At 47.9% G+C, this 19,066-nt stretch overlaps 1 protein-coding gene and 1 long non-coding RNA gene across 3 annotated transcripts in view; one reads left to right on the forward strand and one right to left on the reverse strand.

The window, feature by feature from the left end:
• Positions 1–19,066, forward strand: part of LOC127003861 (uncharacterized) — a 163,093-nt gene that overhangs the window by 14,151 nt on the left and 129,876 nt on the right. The gene's annotated exons all lie outside the window — the stretch shown is intronic.
• Positions 14,253–19,066, reverse strand: part of LOC127003863 (uncharacterized) — a 110,469-nt gene continuing 105,655 nt past the window's right edge. The window contains exon 3 of the long non-coding RNA XR_007757449.1: positions 14,253–14,291. This is a non-coding gene — a long non-coding RNA (uncharacterized LOC127003863). The remainder of the gene's footprint in view (positions 14,292–19,066) is intronic.

The following is a 19,066-nucleotide window of genomic DNA, read 5'->3' on the forward strand; positions in this document are numbered from 1 at the left end:
ATGCCTCTGTATATGTGTTTTTTCCCTTGTATGCTATTTGTGTATTTGTGTATGTTTAAATGTGCGTATGTATGTATGTATGTATGTATGTATGTATGTATGAATGAATGAATAAATGTATGTATGTACATTTTTATTTTTCTTACTCCGTCGTTTGTGAGGTTTGGGGGGAAAGGATATGAAAGAGAGGAGAGGGGAGGGAGGAGAGGGGAGGGGAGGGGAGAGGAAAGAGGAGGAGAGGGAGGGGTAGGAGAGGGAAGGGGATGGGAGGAAAAGGGGGAGTCTCCATGTATATCTGTGGAAGGAAGAAAAAGAAAGAAAGGATAATAAAGAAGAAAAGGAAAAGGCAGCGAGGAAGACGATTATGAGGGAAGGAAGACACGAACAAACGAGGAATAAATAAATAAATAAGTAAATAAAGAAAGAAAGAAAGAAAGGAAGGAAGGAAAAAAGAAAGAAAGAAAAGAAAAAGAAGACGATGAGGAGACGAAAACACGAACAAACGAAAAAAAAACAGAAGAAAGGAAAGAAGAGAAAAGAAAGAAAGAAAGGAAGGAAGGAAGAAGGGAGGAGCCTCGAGGAAAAGGAGTGACGGAGTGGCTATGAAGAGGCTATAAACTAAAGGGATGGGAGGGGACACGATGAAGAGGGGAAGGGAGGGAGGGAAGAAGAAGCAAAGGGAGGAGGGGAAGGAGGAGGAGAAGGAGGCGTGGTGGAGGGCGTGTACCGGACAGGGGTGTGGGTGGGTGGGGCTGAGTGATGGTCGTGGTGGGTCGTGGTGGGTCGGGGTGGTGGTGTTGAGCGAGCGAGGATTCATCATCATGGTGGGCGCATAAAGCAGGGCGGGAAAGGGCGGTGCGGCGGCGGTGCTCACGGCGAGGGTAACGGCGGGACAGAAATGAAGGAGAAATATTTCCTTCGTCAGTAGAGAGTGTGAGGACGGCGATGCTGCTCCGGTGGTGACGAGGGGAGGTTGTAGTAGTAGTAGTAGTAGTAGTAGTAGTAGTAGTAGTAGTAGTAGTAGTAGTAGTAGTAGTAGTAGTAGTAGTAGTAGGAGGAGGAGGAGGAGGAGAATGATGATGATGATGATGAGGAGGAGGAGGAGCAACGGGTTAACACCACCACCACCCACACATCACCCCGACTACAACTCCAGCGGTGGCAGTCTTGACGGAGTAGGAAAAAAGAATCAAGTATATTATCCCACGCGAGTGTGTCATGACGGCTCAGGTGGCGATGAGGGACGCAGGCAGGCAGGAGCGGTGCAGCAGCCTCCCCAGACACACCGCCACGACAACATTCCAGCGGTGGCGACGGTCGTGGCGGAGTGGAGGCATCTGCTGGAAGGAGCGGCCGGAGAGAGACGCGTCCCTCAAAACTACTCGCAGTCACGCCAACACCCCGGCCGCTGCACGCCACCCCGGCCCTCACACTCCTTCTTTGTGGCCTCAACGAGCACGGTGACAAAGGGCTTCCGCGGAACAGTAAGAGACAGCGGCAGGAAGAGGACTCCAGCTTGCGGTTATTGGCGGGGGACGAGGCTGGGAGGGCAGGACATACGAGAGAGGTCGGGTAGGTAGGAGGGCGGGCACAAGGGTACTTGCGCTGGAATTTACAATCATAAGTTGTGTTTTTTTCCTTGTTCCAGTGTCCTCGAGTACATTGCGTGGTGAGTGCAAGTGCTTGGCGGCTCTGAAACCCTCGTAGGACGCACGCAGTTATGAAAGGACGGAAGGGCTGAGGAAAGACGGCGAATGGAAGTGATAAGTAGGGTGGGGATGTGATGGACGTGTGTGTGTGTGTGTGTGTTTCAGAAATTTAGCCAAGTTGCACGTTTATCATCAGTACTAGACACATCGATAGGTACACCTCCCGTACCCCCCCCCCCCCCCGGTCCTCCTAAAATCAAACCGTATTCGGGTCCATACGTACGGTTTTGACACACCAATTACGTATCAATCTAGCGAGGAGAAGAAAGCCTGATATACGTAGGGGGCCTGTAGTAGAGACGATTTCGCTGTCCCTATAACCGCCCAGTGCACGACTCGCTGATTGAACCTTGGGTCTGACTTATTGACGGGCGAGTGTGTGATTGACAAGCTTCCCCTCGAAAGGTAAATAGAAGATGGGTAACCACCACCACCACTGCCATCACTATCACCACAGCAGCCAATTAAAACTACAGTAACAACACCACCACCACCACCGCAAATAATAACAACACTATCAACACCACCTCCACCATAACAACCACCACCACCAGTACTGCTCCCACTGTCACCACCACCACCACCAAAACAACCACCACCACCAACACCTCCCCCAAAAGCCATTATATATACACCCAACAACCTAAACCAACCAAACACCACCACCCTTACCACCACCACCACCACCAAAACAACCACCACCAGCAGCAACACCTCCCCCAAAAGCCATTATATATACACCCAACAACCTAAACCAACCAAACACCACCACCCCTACCACCACCACCACCACCTCCCGCTCACGCCTTTGATCACGGCCGCTTCGTCAGCCTGGCCGTCCATCCCTTCTGGAAATGTGGCCTTAACGACCCCCGGCCAAACATCATCACCATCACCAGCCCCGCAAAGTTAGAATCGTCCACAATTTGCACGCGCGCGGAGTGATGAAACTGATAACGTTGGGGCGGGGCGGGGCGGGGTAGGGGCAAAGAGGGGCATTGGGGTAGTACAGTCAGCGAGCCTCCACAAACACAGACGGAATAGCGGGAGGAATGACTCGTTTTCTGGGGTCATGCATCAAACTTTTGCCCATACGCCCGTGTTGTGGTGTGTTGTGGATCGGTGTTGGGCTAGTGGCTACGAAATGTGTTTGTGTGGGGGTTGGGGGTGGAGGGTATGGGCAGGGTGGGGTGGGGGTGGGAGCTGTGTGTGTGTGTGTGTGTGTGTGTGTGTGTGTGTGTGTGTGTGTCTCTCTCTCTCTCTCTCTCTCTCTCTCTCTCTCTCTCTCTCTCTCTCTCTCTCTCTCTCTCTCTCTCTCTCTCTCTCTCTCTCTCTCTCTCTCTCTCTCTTATCTCTCTTATACAAAGTCACGCGAAGGCACAAAAAAATAGATGAAGAGAAAGATACCGCCAGAGTGTTGAGGATGATAAACGCCTTTTTTCAACAAACTAGAAGGAGGCGGCCAATCCATCACCTATTAATGCATATCATTACGCCGGGCGACGCTTCACGCATAAAGAACAATTTCCCGGTGACTGAGGACCCGACCCGTCATGCGTGCTGGCTGGCGTCCGGGAATCAGGTTACTGAAGTATATTTCATGAGGTATATGAGACACTGGACCTTGAAAACCTGCAACCATGTTTTGGAGTCCTGTTTTCATGGAGGTTTGTCTTTTTTCTCTCTATTGTCGGTATTCTCAGACGCTTCCGCCTCTCACAGTATCTATTTACAAAGTTCTAAAAGGAGATAAAGCAAGTATGGACACGTGGCACGCCTCCTGGACGTCCTATGCATGTGGGAAAGTTGCTGTACGAGACAACCCTGAGTGGAGGAGACCAAGGGGACGCCCACGTAACTCATGACTGGGCCAAGTTGATCAAATCCTGCCACGAGGGACCTGGGATGGACAGGGCAGCAGCGTGGGAGCTCGCTCGGGGAGATCATCGGGAGTGGAGGCGGGGAGTGAGTGAAGCGACGCACCCACAGGCACATGCTCCTCCATTAAGTTAGTTAGTAGTTATCTATTATATACGAAAATAAGACTGTCAATGAGTTTATTTCATGCAAGGAACTCAGTCAATTGAATTTATCTACTTTTTATAATCTATCTATGTATATATATATATACCTATATATTTTTTTTTTTTTATTCTGGGAACTGATCACTCCGTTCACGCGGAGAATCCAATCAGTTTTCCATACGGGTAAAAACAAGGTGAGAAAAATACGAGTAGCTCATTTTTATTTATTTAATGACACAGTGAACATTTTTGTGAAGATATATATTGTTCATTTTTTTTGTAAAGATATATTGCACATTTTTAGTAAATATATATATCGCACCATTTTGAGTTCAGATTCATCGTTTTTTAGTTCAGAAATATTGGACAGTTGTGTGTGCAAAGATATAATGGGCATTTTTTAGTAAAGACATATTGCCCCTTTTCATTATGATGCAAGCCGGCGAGGCTCTTCACCGAGGGCCTGAGAAAGGAGGAGGCTACGCAAGCGGTTCGTTCTTTGGCGTTGGGTCGGAGCGTGCCGAGGGGCCAACCAGCCGGCTACACCTTCCTCGTCAGCACACTCTCAAGGGCCGCCGCTGTTGTTTCTGGGGCCTTGTTTCGGGGTGACAAGATCGATGGCGCCGCGGCCCACTCTACATCAGCGATCGGCTCCCTTAATGAAATCGTTGCTCGCCGCGCACACAACGGGGCTGCCGCGGGATGGACGTCGCCGATAAACATAAATACAGCCTCTGCGACGCCGCCCATTCTCGGCTCCACACTAATTGGATGCCGCCGCCGTGACCCGCGAGACGTACGGCCACTTAGGGGAGACGCGCCTCTAATCTTGGCGGCGTACGTTTCCTTCGACTGTCAGCAAGCGCCTTTTAGATCTAATCACGAGGGGGCCGCGACTTGTTATCTCTCAGCCTTGACGTCGCACCTCACTCCTTCCCTCCCTCATCCCCGCTCTTACTCCCCCCCACCGCGGCCATGGCAGGGCAGGACGCGTCGTAGGATGTATATGTTAATTGTGGATCACCCGCGGCTCTAATATTCCCCGTAAACAAGTTTCCCGATATAATATGTAATGGCGTTTGTGGCCGCGACCCGACGTTGACCGAGTTACGAGAAGCTTAGTCAGATCAGAGCCAATGGCGTGGGAAGGTAATGACCGTGGCCGCAGCTGCCCGACGCGACCTGGCTACTGTTTATTGAGCCTCATCAATGACCTCAGCATTGTTAACTTGTTGTAAAGGACTTTTCGCAGCGCCAAAGAGTGACACTAAGTGATGTGACTGTTTACTGAGCCTCACAGACGACCTAAAGTACTTATCGCGGCGCTTAAGAGTGACACTAACTGAAATATCTATTGATCGGGCCTCATCAATGACCTAACCATAGTTAACTTACTACAAAAGACTTTTCTCGGCTCCGAAAAGTGACACTAAGTGATGTGGCTGTTTATTGGGCCTCACAAACCACCTAAGTGTGATTTACGTACTCTACCGAACTTTTCTCGTCGCTAGAGAGTGACACTGACTGATGGGACTGTTTATCGGGCTTCACAAACGACCTAAGCGTGATTAACTTGCTGTAGAGGACTTTTCTCGACGCCAAAGAGTGACACTAACTGATTCAACTATTTACTGGACCTCACAAACGCCATCAGTAGGATTTACACACTTTACCGAACTTTTCTCGCACACTACAAGGCGACAGTAATGGATTTGAATGTTAATCAGACTTTGCAAACTAGGTACAGATAATCAGCTTGCTTCAAACGACTTTCTCCGCGCCAAAACGAAGCAGTAACCAGCGTGACTCTTTACGGAGCCTCACTAACCACCTCAGCGTGATTAACACACTTTACCGAACTTTTCTCACACGACAGTAACTGATTGGAATGTTTAGCAGGCCTTGCAAACCAGATACAGGTGACTAACGTGCTTCAAACGACTTTTTTTCCGCGCGCAAACGAGGTAGTAACTGATTTTATTTGTTTACTGGAGAGGTGGGGAGGAGGAAGTGGAGGACAGTTATGACAGATTACGATGACGATACGATGATAGTGATGATGATGATGACAACGAGGAATAAAACGAGAAGATTTATGATGAAAAATAGGATGAGAATGAAAAGATTTGTACGGACAGAAACAAAGAAGGGGAGGTCAAAAGAGAGGTCAATTTCGGGTGGGAAGGTGTCAGATGCTCTCCTCTTGAAAGACAGACAAACGCGAGATGATCGAGAGGCTTTTCATAGGATTTTACTTCGCGCCAAAAGAGCAAAAGCGGCGCCGGCAACTTCTTTATATTGTTACCGCCCACTTACCGTCACCATTTGGCCCGAGTGACGGCGGTTTGCAGGGCGTTACGAGAGGCATTTAGAGCTGGTGCGTTTTCCTTGGCGAGGCGACGGCGGCGGGGCGGGTGGGGTGAAGGGGGGTACTTAGCTAATCATGCAAATCAGCCCCACTAACAGTACCACCCACTCGCTCTGGCTGATCCTCCCTCCCTTCTCCTCCTTCCTCTGACTGACACGCAGACTCACACACACACACACACACACACACACACACACACACTCCATCCACCACACGAGCTAAGCGAAATCCCCCAAACTTTGCCAGAAAACATAACGGCGCGCGAAACACAGGCAAGGAAAATCTCAGGCTCAGTGGAAATGGCAAGGAGAGGGAGACACACACAGACAGATTGGGAGTAAAAAAGTTTCTTAAATATGATGAAGGAAAGAAAAAGAACAACAACAACAACAACAACGAGATGATTTCAAGACGAGGAAGGAAAGGAGAAAGGATGGAAGACGAGGATGTGGAGCATGAGGAGGTAGAAATAGATAGAGAAAGATAGATAGATAGAAAAGAGGTTGTTGGGGTTATACAGTTAAGATTTAGAAGGGGTTGCAGGGTTAGGACAAGGATAGAAAGGGGTTATTCCAGTAGGGTTGCATAAAATCGAAATCTAGAAGGGGTTGAGGGAGTTGTCTCTGCAGTGTCTCGTATGGGGTTAGGACAAAGATAGATGGAGGTTAGTGTATTGGGGTTATATAAAGTTGAAATAGCATTGGTTGTGTGGGGTTGTGGGTTGCCTCTGTATTACCTGATGTGAGGTTAGGATAGAGAAAAGAGGTTAGCGAGACGAGGTTATAAAATTGAGAGAGGTTACTGTATTGGAGTTATCTAGTTTGTGTTGTGGGGTTGTGGGTTGTCTCTACCTTTCCTGGTGTGGGGTTAGGATGGTGATAGAGGGAAGGGTTAGTGTAGGGCAGGGGTTGCGTGCGGGGGAGGGGGGGGGGTCGTCTCTGGCCTGGCTGGCGTGGGTTATTGCGGCCGAGGTGCTGCGGCTGCCAAGCGGTCGCCGCCTAACAAGACAAAAGATGACCGTCCGCCGCGCCGCCTCGAGTTACGGTCACCCGCTTCTTTCCGCGCCGCTGTTGTTACTGAGCCCTTCATGACGAGGACGAGGAGAGGGGGAGAGGAGGGAGAAAGAGATGAAGGGAAAGAAAGGAGAGAGAAAAGGGGGCGGGAGGAAGGGAAAGGAGGGGAATGGAGAGCGGAGGGAGGAGGAGAATGAAAAAGAGATGAGGAGAAAGAGAAAGAAGGGAGAGGAAAAAGAAGGGGAAAGAAAGGGGAGGGGAAACGGGTAAGAAAAAGGGAAAAGGAAAGGAAGAAGAAAGGAAGAGAAGGGAAGGGGGAAGAGGCAGAAGAGGGCAATGAAGGAAGATATAATGTGAAGAAAGGAAGAAGGGAGAGAAGAAGGGTAAGAGGAAGGGAGGAATGGAGAGGGGAATGACAGAAGAGATAGGACGAAAGGCAGAGAGGGAGAAAGAGGGAGAGGGTAAGAGGAAGTGAAGGAAAGAGGGAAGAGAAATGAGAGGAAAGGAAGAAGGGGAGGAAGGAAGGGTATCAAGGAAGGAAGGAAGGAAGGGACAAAGGAATGAAAAAAAGAGAGATAAGGAGCAAAAATGAAGCCAGGAAAAGAGAGGAGGAGGAAAAGGAAGGAAAGTCGGAAGGAGAAGAGACAAGATTATGAGAGAAAATGGGAAGGAAGAAAAGAGGAAAGCGGAGGAGATAGAAGAAACTGAAGAAAATGGAGGGAGAAAAAGGAAAAGAGGGAGGTAAATAATATAGGAGGAGGAGGAGGAGGAGGAGGAGAGAAAAGAGGGGAGAGAAGAGGAGATATTAAAGGGAAACAACAAGGAAGGAAAAGGAAGAAGAGGGGAAGGAGGAAACAAAAGATGGAGGAGAGAAGAGAGGAAACAGCGCATAGAAAAAAGGAGGTATGGAGGGAAAAGGGAGATTAAGGGAGATACTATGAGAGGAAAAGTGGAGAGAGAGAGAGGGGAGGAGGAGGAGGAGGAGGAGGAGGTGGAGAAGTGGAAGAGTGGAGAAAAGTAAACGCAATCGAGAGATTCAGGTGGAGGAAAGCAATTGGAATGTGGAGGTAAGTGGACAGGCTAACGTATGTGGGAGGAGGAGGAGGAGGAGGAATGGAAGAGTGGAGGAAAGTAAACGTAATGGAGAGATTTAGGTGGAGGAAAGCAATTGGAATGTGGAGGTAAGTGGACAGGCTAACATATGTGGGAAGAGGAGGAGGAGGAGGAGGAGGAGGAGGAGGAGGAGGAGGAAAGCACGGGAAATATGACGCTCTAAAAAATATATAAACAGTAAATCTACGAAGATGAGGAAGAAAAAAAAAGAGAACAAAAAGAAAAGTGAGAAATGTCGCCGCAGAATGAAAAGGAAAATAAGGATAAATGAAAAGGAAGGAAGAGGAGGAGGAGGAAGAGGAAGAGAAAAAAGGGGAGAAAAGGGAAAAAAGGAGGACTAAAGGAGAAAGGTGTGAAAAGACTTAGGAAGACTTAAAAACACACAGTAGTAGTAGTAGTAGTAGTAGTGGTGGTGGTGGTGGTAGTAGTAGTGGTAGTAGTAGTAGTAGTAGTAGTAGTAGTAGTAGTAGTAGTAGTAGTATTACCAGTAGTAGTAGTTGTATCAGCAGCAGTCCCAATAGAAACAGAGGTATATGACACCAACACCAGCAGCACAATTGTAGTTGCAGTCGCCGCGGCAGGAGCGAGAATAACAACACGCAAGAGCGGGGACGGCGGCGTGATAAATGCATCTGACAGAGAGAGAGGGAGGGAGAGAGAGAGAGAGAGAGAGGGAGAGAGAGAGAGAGAGAGAGCAGTGAAAGGTGGAACACAACTGCGGCGAGAGTGAGGATGGTGGGGAGGGAGAGGGAGTAAACAGAGACAAAGAGAGAGGGAAGGGGGTATACAATTACGGTGACCGATAGACAATAACTACATCAGAACACTTAACGAAGCTACACCATACAAACGTACACTCCTGCCGTCTTTCCTTCTCCTTCACCTGTACCTCCACCATGCACTATCCCCCTATAGCTAAAAATAATACCTACCTAAAATCTCGTACCTTTTAAAGTTCGACATATTCCAGACGTGACGACGAAAAGTGAGAAGAAAATTGTCCATGGTTAAAAATACATGCCGACAAACTCCCACCTTTTAAACGCTCGCATATTCCAAAAGTTACAAATCCATCTTTTACCATCCCGCGCCGCGCACACATCTCACTAAATTAGTCCCGATCATTAACAGTTCACTCCTCCGATCTCTATCCCTCACGCCCCCGCTCCAATCACCGCCACCCCATTCCCCAATCCCCCCCCCCCCCCACGACAGTGCAGCAACGTAGTACAGACGGATCGAGCAGCGCGGTGATTACCCGGAATTTCACTGATTAAAGACGCTAAGATATGCAAACCTCGGCCCGGAAAATTCACTCTTCGGCCGGTCCTCCTCCTCCTCCGCCGCCGCCGCCGCGCCAAAATCATTTCCCGAGCGCTTCCTTTGCACCGGCGCTCCTGCCTGTGTTACTGATGCTGGTGGTGCTGGTGCTGCTGCTGCTGGTGCTATTACTGCATCGATTTATATTTCTGTTTTTTGCTCTTATTGATACTGATGTTGCGAGTAGTGTTTATGCTTGATTTTAGGACCGTTGCTTCTACTACTATTACTACTACTACTACTACTACTACTACTACTACTACTACTATTACTACTGCCACTGCCACTTCTACTGCCACTACTACCGAAAACCTCCACAGTTAGTAAATGATATGGTAAAAATACATATTACCATCTCTATTCTCTATTACTCTACCTTCTCCTCCTCCTCCTCCTCCACCTACTACTACTACTACTACTTCTACTACTGCTGCTGCTGCTGCTATCCTTACTCCTGCTTAAGAATAGACAGCAAAGGGTCAGCAATAGCCCGCTCAGATCCTAATCCCAAGTATTTGATCTTATCCCCCGAGCTACACTTTCCTAGCAATGGTTCCTGTGCCTCGCGAGACTGTATTTTCCCTTTAGTATCACGGCGCGAAATTTCCGTGTAGAATCAAATCTCTGTTGCAAAAGCGCCCGAGCGAATTCCGGCGTTCACGGGAGAGATAATGTTGTCGCTTCATGGCGCGGCTCGGCTCGGCTCGGCTTGACTTGGTTCTGCTCGGTTTTCCTGTCTTTTCTTCTTTTCCCTGATTTCCTCTTCTTTAGTTTCCTTTTTCCTCTCTTCCTCTCTGTTTTCCTCTTATTTCTTTCTTCTGTGTTCTTTGTCTTCATTATTTTCCTTGGCATTCTTTTCTATTCTCTTCTTCTCCTCTCTGTTTTCCTCTTTTTTTTCTCTTTTCTCTGTTCTTTTTCTCCCCATGTTTCCTCTACTCTAGTTTCCTCTTTCCTCTCCTCTGCTCTGTTTTCCTTTTTTCTCTATTCTTTTCTTCCTTGTTTTCCTCTATTCTAGTTTCCTCTTTCCTCTCCTCTGCTCTGTATTCCTTTTTTCTCTTCTCTATTCTTTTCTTCCTTGGTTTCCTCTACTCTAGTTTCCTCTTTCCTCTTTTCTCTCTTCTTTTTCTTCCCTGGTATCGTCTGTTCAAGTTTCCTCTTTCCTCTTTGCTTTTCCACTTTATCTTTCTTTCTCTGCTACCACCTTATCTCTCTCTCTCTCTCTCTCTCTCTCTCTCTCTCTCTCTCTCTCTCTCTCTCTCTCTCTCTCTCTCTTCTTCCTTGCTCTCCTCTGTTTTCCTCCGTTCTGTGTTTTTTTTCTCTCTCTTCCCTAGTTAACTTTTCTTTCCTCTCCTCTTCGCTTCTCTACCCTCTCTCTCCACTCCCCTATCCTTTGCTCTACTTTTCCCTCTTCTTTGTTTTTCTCTCTTTCATCTTCTCATTCTCAACCTTACCCTCGTACTCCACTTCGTCTTTAGCAACGCGCATATCCTTCTCCATCTCCTCTTCCTCCTCCTCCTCCTGCTCCTCCTTCTTCTCGCCCTCATACTCATTCTAATATTCAACGCATACTCAACCTCCTCCGGCACTACTACTACTACCACTATTACTACTACTACTACTACTACTACTACTACTACTAAACTTACTGCCACTATTACAAACACTTCCAAACCCCACCATCTCTACTACCATCTCCCTCCCTCCTTCACTTCCTCTCCTCTATCGCCCAACCTCGTCCCGCCCCGCCCCGCCCCGCCCAACCCACGAGGGAGAGAGAGAGAGCGGGGAGGAGTTAACTTGTTGTCACACGGAACACGACAATACCGGGATGTGACGGAACATTACGGGCGCTAACGGGGGCGAGCTGAATATGGCCCGTGATCCTACTGCACACACACACACACACACACACACACACACACATACACACATACACATATTGGCGGCCGTGTTGCGTGTGTGTGTGTGTGTGAGAGAGAGAGAGAGAGAGAGAGAGAGAGAGAGAGAGAGAGAGAGAGAGAGAGAGAGAGAGAGAGAGATAAACGAGAAAGAGAGAAACGAGAAAGAGAGAAAAGAGAAATAGAGAAACGAGAGAGAAAAGAGAGGCAATGCTGACGTAGAAATGAAAGCTAAAGAGTAAAAAAGAAAAAAAAAGATAGAAGTAAGGAGATAGACAAAGATACATAGACGGAGACAGACAAAGACACAGACACAGAAACAGACACCCAAACACCCATACACAGAGGTAGGGCACAGAAGGGTCAAGGCAAGCGTGGGTGGGTGGTTGAGTTCCCCTTACCAGACCGCTCCCGGATGAGCCTGAGTAAGTAGATGGTGGGCGAGAAAAAGAGGAAAGTCAGACAGCGGGGACACACACTCCACACTAAGCAAGGCCTCCACTCTGCTATTTCCCTTTTACTCCACATATACTTACCCTCCCTCTCTCCATCCTCTCCCTACACTCAAGATTCCTTCTCTACATTCCTCTAACGTTACTGTTTCTACACTCATATGAACTTTTCCTTTTCTTCTTCCTCATGCAACTCACATTCTACTCAGCTATTTCCCTTTTGCACCACATATACTTATAAGAGAGTACGGACGACCCCTGGGGATATCTGTTACTGGCTCGTATATGTATGTGTCCGTTAATGTATGTGTTTATGTAGGTGTGTCTTCTCTCTTTGCATCTCTTGTGTATTGCCTTGCTGTTCACACTCCTCCTCCACTGCCTCCTACCCCGCTTTTTCTTCCCCTTGTTCTAGTTCTTGTTATTTTTGTTATTTTTGTTGTTCCTCTGACCTTACTTCTCCTACGCGTTCTCCTCAGGGTCAGTCTTTCCTATCCAACTCTGCGGTGCAAGAAGTGACTCGCATCTCTGGTTTCTCATCAACAGACTTATTAGTGAGGGTCGTTCAGTGTGTCTGGCCGAGTACTTAATATTTTTTGGGGGGACTTCTTCATTAATTGGCGTCGGAGTGTTCATCTTTTTTCTATCAGCACCAGGTCATTGCGCTCTCCTCGCCTGCACGAGACTGGCCAGTGGAGTGTGTCACTTATTCCGAATTTTAATAAGGCAGCGATAACCGGAATATTAGTGAACACTCTCTCTCTCTCTCTCTCTCTCTCTCTCTATTAAGGTGACATTTCTGGACCAACTTGAGTTCAAAATTTAATTCCTCTTCCGAAGCTAACACAACACTGAAAACAACTGCTGGCGCTCCTCCTCCTGCACCTCCTCCTCCTCCTCCTCCTCCTCCTCCATCTCCTCCTCCTCCTCCTCCTCCATCTCCTCTTACATTACTACTACTACTACTACTACTACTACTACTACTACTACTACTACTACTACTACTACTACTACTACTACTACTTCTACTGCTACTACTACTACTATTAAGAGTATAGACAATAGCAGATATAGCAATAATCATGGTAATAATAATAATAATATAAATGATAATAACAATAATAATAATAATAATAATAATAATAATAATAATAATAATAATAATAATAATAATAATAATAATAATAATAATAGTGATGATAATGACGATGATGATGATGATGATGATGATGATGATGATAAGAAGAAGAAGAAGAAGAAGAACAACAACAACAACAACAATAACAACAACAACAGCGACAGAAAGGACAGCCACACACAGAGGGCTTTCTAATGGGCTAATGTGTCGGCGGCACGTGGGCGCTCGTGAATAAGTCAAGTGTTTACAGGTCCCGGCGTTGCAAGCCTAAAGACCCGTCTACACTGAAAAACCTCGTTTTTCAACACGTTCATTCAACACATCATGATGCACAGTGTGGACGGGCCTTAAGGATGACGCAGGTAAATAGCTTATGTTCATCTATGGGCCTCAGAGACACTCCAGACAAACATGAATACCCGCCACCGTGAAGCCCCACACAGCAGGAAGTGGATAACGGCGCGCGTTGTTCGGGGCGGCGGGTTCGATCCCCAACCAAGGCCACGTCTCTTTGATATCGAGGAGGCTCAAGACTGTCCGGCTGGCCGCTGAGCCTCGACCATTGTGGCGGCACGTGGAGGGCTGTCTGTGGTGGGCGGCGCGGCGGCCTCTTGACGGCAGCCTCGCGGACCCGGAGGATAAGACCCTTTATTTGGCTCTCGGCGCCGGTCAAAACACCTCGTTAGCAATTAAATAATTACTGGACGCAGCGACGTATTTACTGTATAACTTGAGGCGCGTGTTTGCTTCACCCGGAGAGGTAGTTTGATGCGGCTTTGGGCGACTCCCTGTTGTGCGGGTCTTTGTTAGCGGCTCCCCGTGTATAGTACCGGCCTCGAGTGTCTCGGACGACCACAAAAGAACATAAACTGCTTACCTGTACCTTACCTAGTCATGTAACGCCGGGAACAGTAAACACTAGACTTATTCATGAGTGACCACTCGCCATCCTACTTATTTCTCCATTAGAAATTCTCTCTCTCTCTCTCTCTCTCTCTCTCTCTCTCTCTCTCTCTCTCTCTCTCTCTCTCTCTCTCTCTCTCTCTCTCTCTCTAATATATATACGTATGTATGTATGTATGTATGTATGTAGTATGTATATATATATATATATATATATATATATATATATATATATATATATATATATATATATAATGTGTACGAAAATTCACGTATAAAATAAAATCCGTGAACATAGCGACCAATGCTACTTACCTTTTGCCCTGGCCCCCCGCTGCGTGCCGCACGGGGACCTGGGAACGAGGGGAGGCGAGGGTCAACACAGATGCAGCACGAGCGCGTGCACACACACACACACACACACACACACACACACACACACACACACACACACACACACACACACACACACACACACACACACACACACACACACACACACAGAGGTGAGGCTCGCTACGTGGCACTAAATTCCTAAAACTAATTTCACACAAAATTCACCTTCGAAAAGTGTTGTTACAGTTTGGTATCATAAACATTTCCAGAATAACGTTTCTTGGAAATTGAAGCACACATGAATATGTATTACATTTCCATTTCCCTTCCTCTCGCGCGCGGGGGCGCCATGCTAATGCTGCTGCCTCACGCGCCGCGTCCTCTCGAGAAACGTGCCTCAGAGGAAAATTAATCGAATGTTTCAAAATACTCAGTGGCTTAACAATTATGGACCAATACTTCATGATACTCAATGGCTTAACATAAGAGGACCAATCCAAATTGTTCATGGTCGATGACACCTCTCGAACCAGAAATAACGGAACAAAACTTAGCTGTTAAAAATTAATTCAGACTGCACCAAATTTTTCTCCACCAACGCCGTAGCACGAAAATGTAATAAACTAACTTTCAGCGATGCAGAGCAACACGATTGATTCACTTAAAAAATAAACTCGTCGCCGCCACATTCACCTTATTCGCCAGGGCAGAAAAGCAGTCTGTGTGGCCAGTAGGTTGGACGGAATTTCACTTAAGGATGTAACGCAGTCTGGGCCACTGCGTCTGAGTGGTCACGATACCTATTTAAATCTCTCTCTCTCTCTCTCTCTCTCTCTCTCTCTCTCTCTCTCTCTCTCTCTCTCTCTCTCTCTCTCTCTCTCTCACACACACACACACACACACACACATACACACAAGAGAGAGAGAGAGAGAGAGAGAGAGAGAGAGAGAGAGAGAGAGAGAGAGAGAGAGAGAGAGAGAGAGAGAGAGAGCAGGCATGCACACAAACACACAAGAACTGGCGGTACTAATGACATAAAAATTCCCCTCGTGTGTTGCCCGCCGGTGCTTTTACACATATTGATGAACAATAGTTGAAGAAAACGTGTTAGAACGTGTTCCCCCTGCAGCGAGCCAATGGAGGAACGATACTACTATAGGCCGGAGCTCTCTGTCCGTCTGGCGTAGATGTGAGCAGCTTCCCCCTCCTCCCCACCCACCCCCATCCCTTCTTCCACCACCACCAAGGAGCTTCCCGCTGATACCCGTGTTAGAACGTGTTCCCCCTGCAGCGAGCCAATGGAGGAACGATACTATAGGCCGGAGCTCTCTGTCCGTCTGGCGTAGATGTGAGCAGCTTCCCCCTCCTCCCCACCCACCCCCATCCCTCCTTCCATCACCACCAAGGAGCTTCCTGCTGATACCCCTTCCCTATACACAAACACATTATGGTATAAGGAGAAACGGTGGCCGCCAGCCGGTACAAGGTGACAATTTTCAGTCATCGTCGAGTGGCCGAAGATTACCCACATATTACACTGATGACCACCCATCAACCCAGACTCTTGCGAAACTCTCTAAGGAGGATGGCGCCACTATAATAACACTTGCCTGCGCCACTAACGGACGGGGGCCAACAAACAGGCCTCATAATGAAAACATACCGGCGCTGTAGACCAGATGTATAAAAAAAAAAAAAAAAAAAAAAACACGGGGGAGGCGAAGGGAGTACGTATCTTAGCCCAATAAAGTGCAAGAAAAAATAAAAGGGAGTCTTGTGGTCTGCTCCCTCCTCTTGCGTCACCCTTTATAAGTGGTCTCATGCCTACTGTGTGTGTGTGTGTGTGTGTGTGTGTGTGTGTGTATTTACCTAGTTGTATTTACCTAGTTGTAATTTTACAGGGCCTGGGCTTACGCTCGTGTGGTCCCGTCTCCGTATCTATAATTATCCAACTTTTCCTTGAAGCTCTGCACACTTTTCGCCGATACTATTTCTTCACTTAGTCTGTTCCAAACCTGTATATTTCTTTGTGTGTGCGTGTGCGTGTGTGTGTGTGTGTGTGTGTACAATGCCGCGTTAGTGTAGTGCCGCGGCCGTTCGGTGATGGCGACAAAATAAAACTCGAGGACGCAGGCGGGAGAAACTTTCCTAATAACTGGTGGTAGACGACGCCGAGGCCCCTAATGGCGACACACCCGGCCCGGAAAATGCCCGCCTATTATTTCTGCGAAGTTTTAATGCCGACGATATGCTGTCTTATAGGAGCGACGCGGGACGGAAAGGAGGAGCAAAGGAGCAGAAGGAGGAGGAAGAGGAGGAGGAGGAGGAGGAGGAGGTGTTGATGAGACGAAGGTTATAGAGCGAATTTTGTTTGTGTGTGGGTCTCGGTGGGCAATATTATGTCTTGTAGGAGAGTTTGAGGAGGAGAAGGAGGAGGAGGAGGAGGAGAAAGAGAGCCCGAGAAGGAGGAAGAAGAAGAGGAGGAGAAAGAGAGCCCGAAGAGGAAGATGGAGGAGGAGGAGAGCCGACGGAGGAGGAAACGGAGTAGAAAGAGAGCCCAAGGAGATAGAGGAGGAGGAGGAAGAGAAGGAGGCAGAGAAGAGGAAAGAGAAGAGAGTCCGTGAAGGAGGAAGAGGAGGAGGAGGAATAGAAAGAGGAGGAGAGATGAAGGAGTACGAGGAGGAGTAGAGAGTCTGAGAAGAAGGGAGAAGAGGAGGAAGAGGAGGAGGAGGTGTTGACGAGACGTAGGCGAGTGTTTTGTGTGTCGGTCTCGGCGGAGTGTTGTGATTACGGTGATTACGCCGAGGTTTTGCGAGGCTGTTGAGCGCGATGAGTGTGTGTTGGGGGGGCAGGAGGAGGCGAGTGTGTTGCTGGCCGGCGTGATGAAGGAACAGGTGACGGAGGCTGGAGGAGTGAGGCGGTATGGGGTTTGGGAGGCGGGACAGCGGGAAGGGGACGAATGAAAGGCATGAGGGGAAGGGTGGCTGGGGGAAATAACAGCATCACCTTGCAATAAATACCTGAATATATTGAACCCCGGACACAAAAAATCGTTTAGTTAAAGAAAAATAAAGATTAAGGGCAATATTTTCACTATTAACGTAAATAGTTAACTAGGAAAGGCTTGCAGGCCTGAATATATTGAACCCCGGACACAAGAAATCGTTTAGTTAAAGAAAAATAAAGATTAAGGGCAATATTTTCACTATTAACGTAAATAGTTAACTAGGAAAGGCTTGCAGGAAATAACAGCATCACCTTACAATAAATACCTGAATATATTGAACCCCGGACACAAGACATCGCTTAGTTAAGTTAAAATAAAGGTTAAGGGCAATATTTTTACTATTAAGGTAAATAGTTAACTAGGAAAGGCTCGCAGGTTATAACAGCATCACCGAGCAATAAATACCTGAATTTATTGAACCCCGGACACAAGACGTCGCTTAGTTAAGTTAAAATAAAGGTTAAGTGCAATATTTTCACTATTAAGGTAAATAGTTCACTAGGAAAGGCTCGCAGGTTATAACAGCATCACCGAGCAATAAATACCTGAATGTATTGAGCCACTGAGACAAGAAATTACTCCGCGCTGTATCGGGAAAAAGTTGGTTACTCAGGCTTCAAAATTGCAACCCCGCCGTATAATATGTTGCCGCGGTCCTGGCGGAGAGGGGGAAGGGACACAGCCACCCCCACCACCACCACCACCGTCTCCACCACTCCCCCTAACACCGCCTAAACCACCACCACCATTATTGCCACTACTTCTACCACCACCACAATCTCCAGTACCCTTTACCATCGTCCCCACGCACCACCAACCCCTACCACCACCACCACCATCTTCATTACCATTACAACTATCACCAACATCACTGCCCTTATCAATACTACTAATGCTACCACGGATACCACAACAACCACAATCTCCTCTACCAAAATTTATACTACCAAAATTCTCACACTGCCTTCACCACCACCACATTCCCATCGTCACCGCCACTACCACCCTCACCACCCTCACCACCTCCACCACCACCACCTCCCCACTCCCCCCTCCGCCATCACCGCCTCATCTACCAGCCACAACCTCGCGAACTTTCCCGTCTGTGTCGAAACTGGTGATGGAATCGGAAAATAGTTTGGCATCCTTTACGAGCGACCAGTTTTCGGGGCCTAAGAATTTACTGCTAAACTTGAACACATTTCTTCCTCCTCTATTACAGGTATGAGTGAGGCCCCGCCGAGCGCTCACGTCCCTCCTGCCGCGCGGATCCTTTCCACACACTACCTCACACGCACACGGACATACACGCACACAGACACATACATGCACATACAAACATGCCCGCCCTTCGCCATCTGTGCCTTTCTCGTCCTTCGTCTGCACTCTCACCCACACACACACACACACACACACACACACACACACGTCCCCCGCCGCCCCAGCCTATGTCTCCGTCGATCTCTGTCTCTTTGCCAAACTGTTGTGTTCTTGCTCTTCCTCTTCCTCCCTGCTCTCGTGTCCTTCTCTCCCTCCCAAATCTCGTCTCCCTCCTTTCTTCCCTCCCTCCCTCCCGCCCTGCCCTCACCTCCCTCCCTCGCGCCGTCCCGTCTCCTGAACTTCGCCGCTCCGTGTATTTCATGTCTGGAACGCGACGCAACTTTACAAGGCCGCCGCACGCCGTTACGTTTCTTCCCCATCGTTAGTTTTTCTTCTTCTTCCCGCGGTACAACAGATCTTGCGGGAGGTTTTGTTTTTGTTTTCGTTTTGTTTATCTCTTTACT

The sequence above is a fragment of the Eriocheir sinensis genome, chromosome 26 (genome assembly GCF_024679095.1).
Source record: "Eriocheir sinensis breed Jianghai 21 chromosome 26, ASM2467909v1, whole genome shotgun sequence".
Lineage (NCBI taxonomy): Eukaryota > Metazoa > Arthropoda > Malacostraca > Decapoda > Varunidae > Eriocheir > Eriocheir sinensis.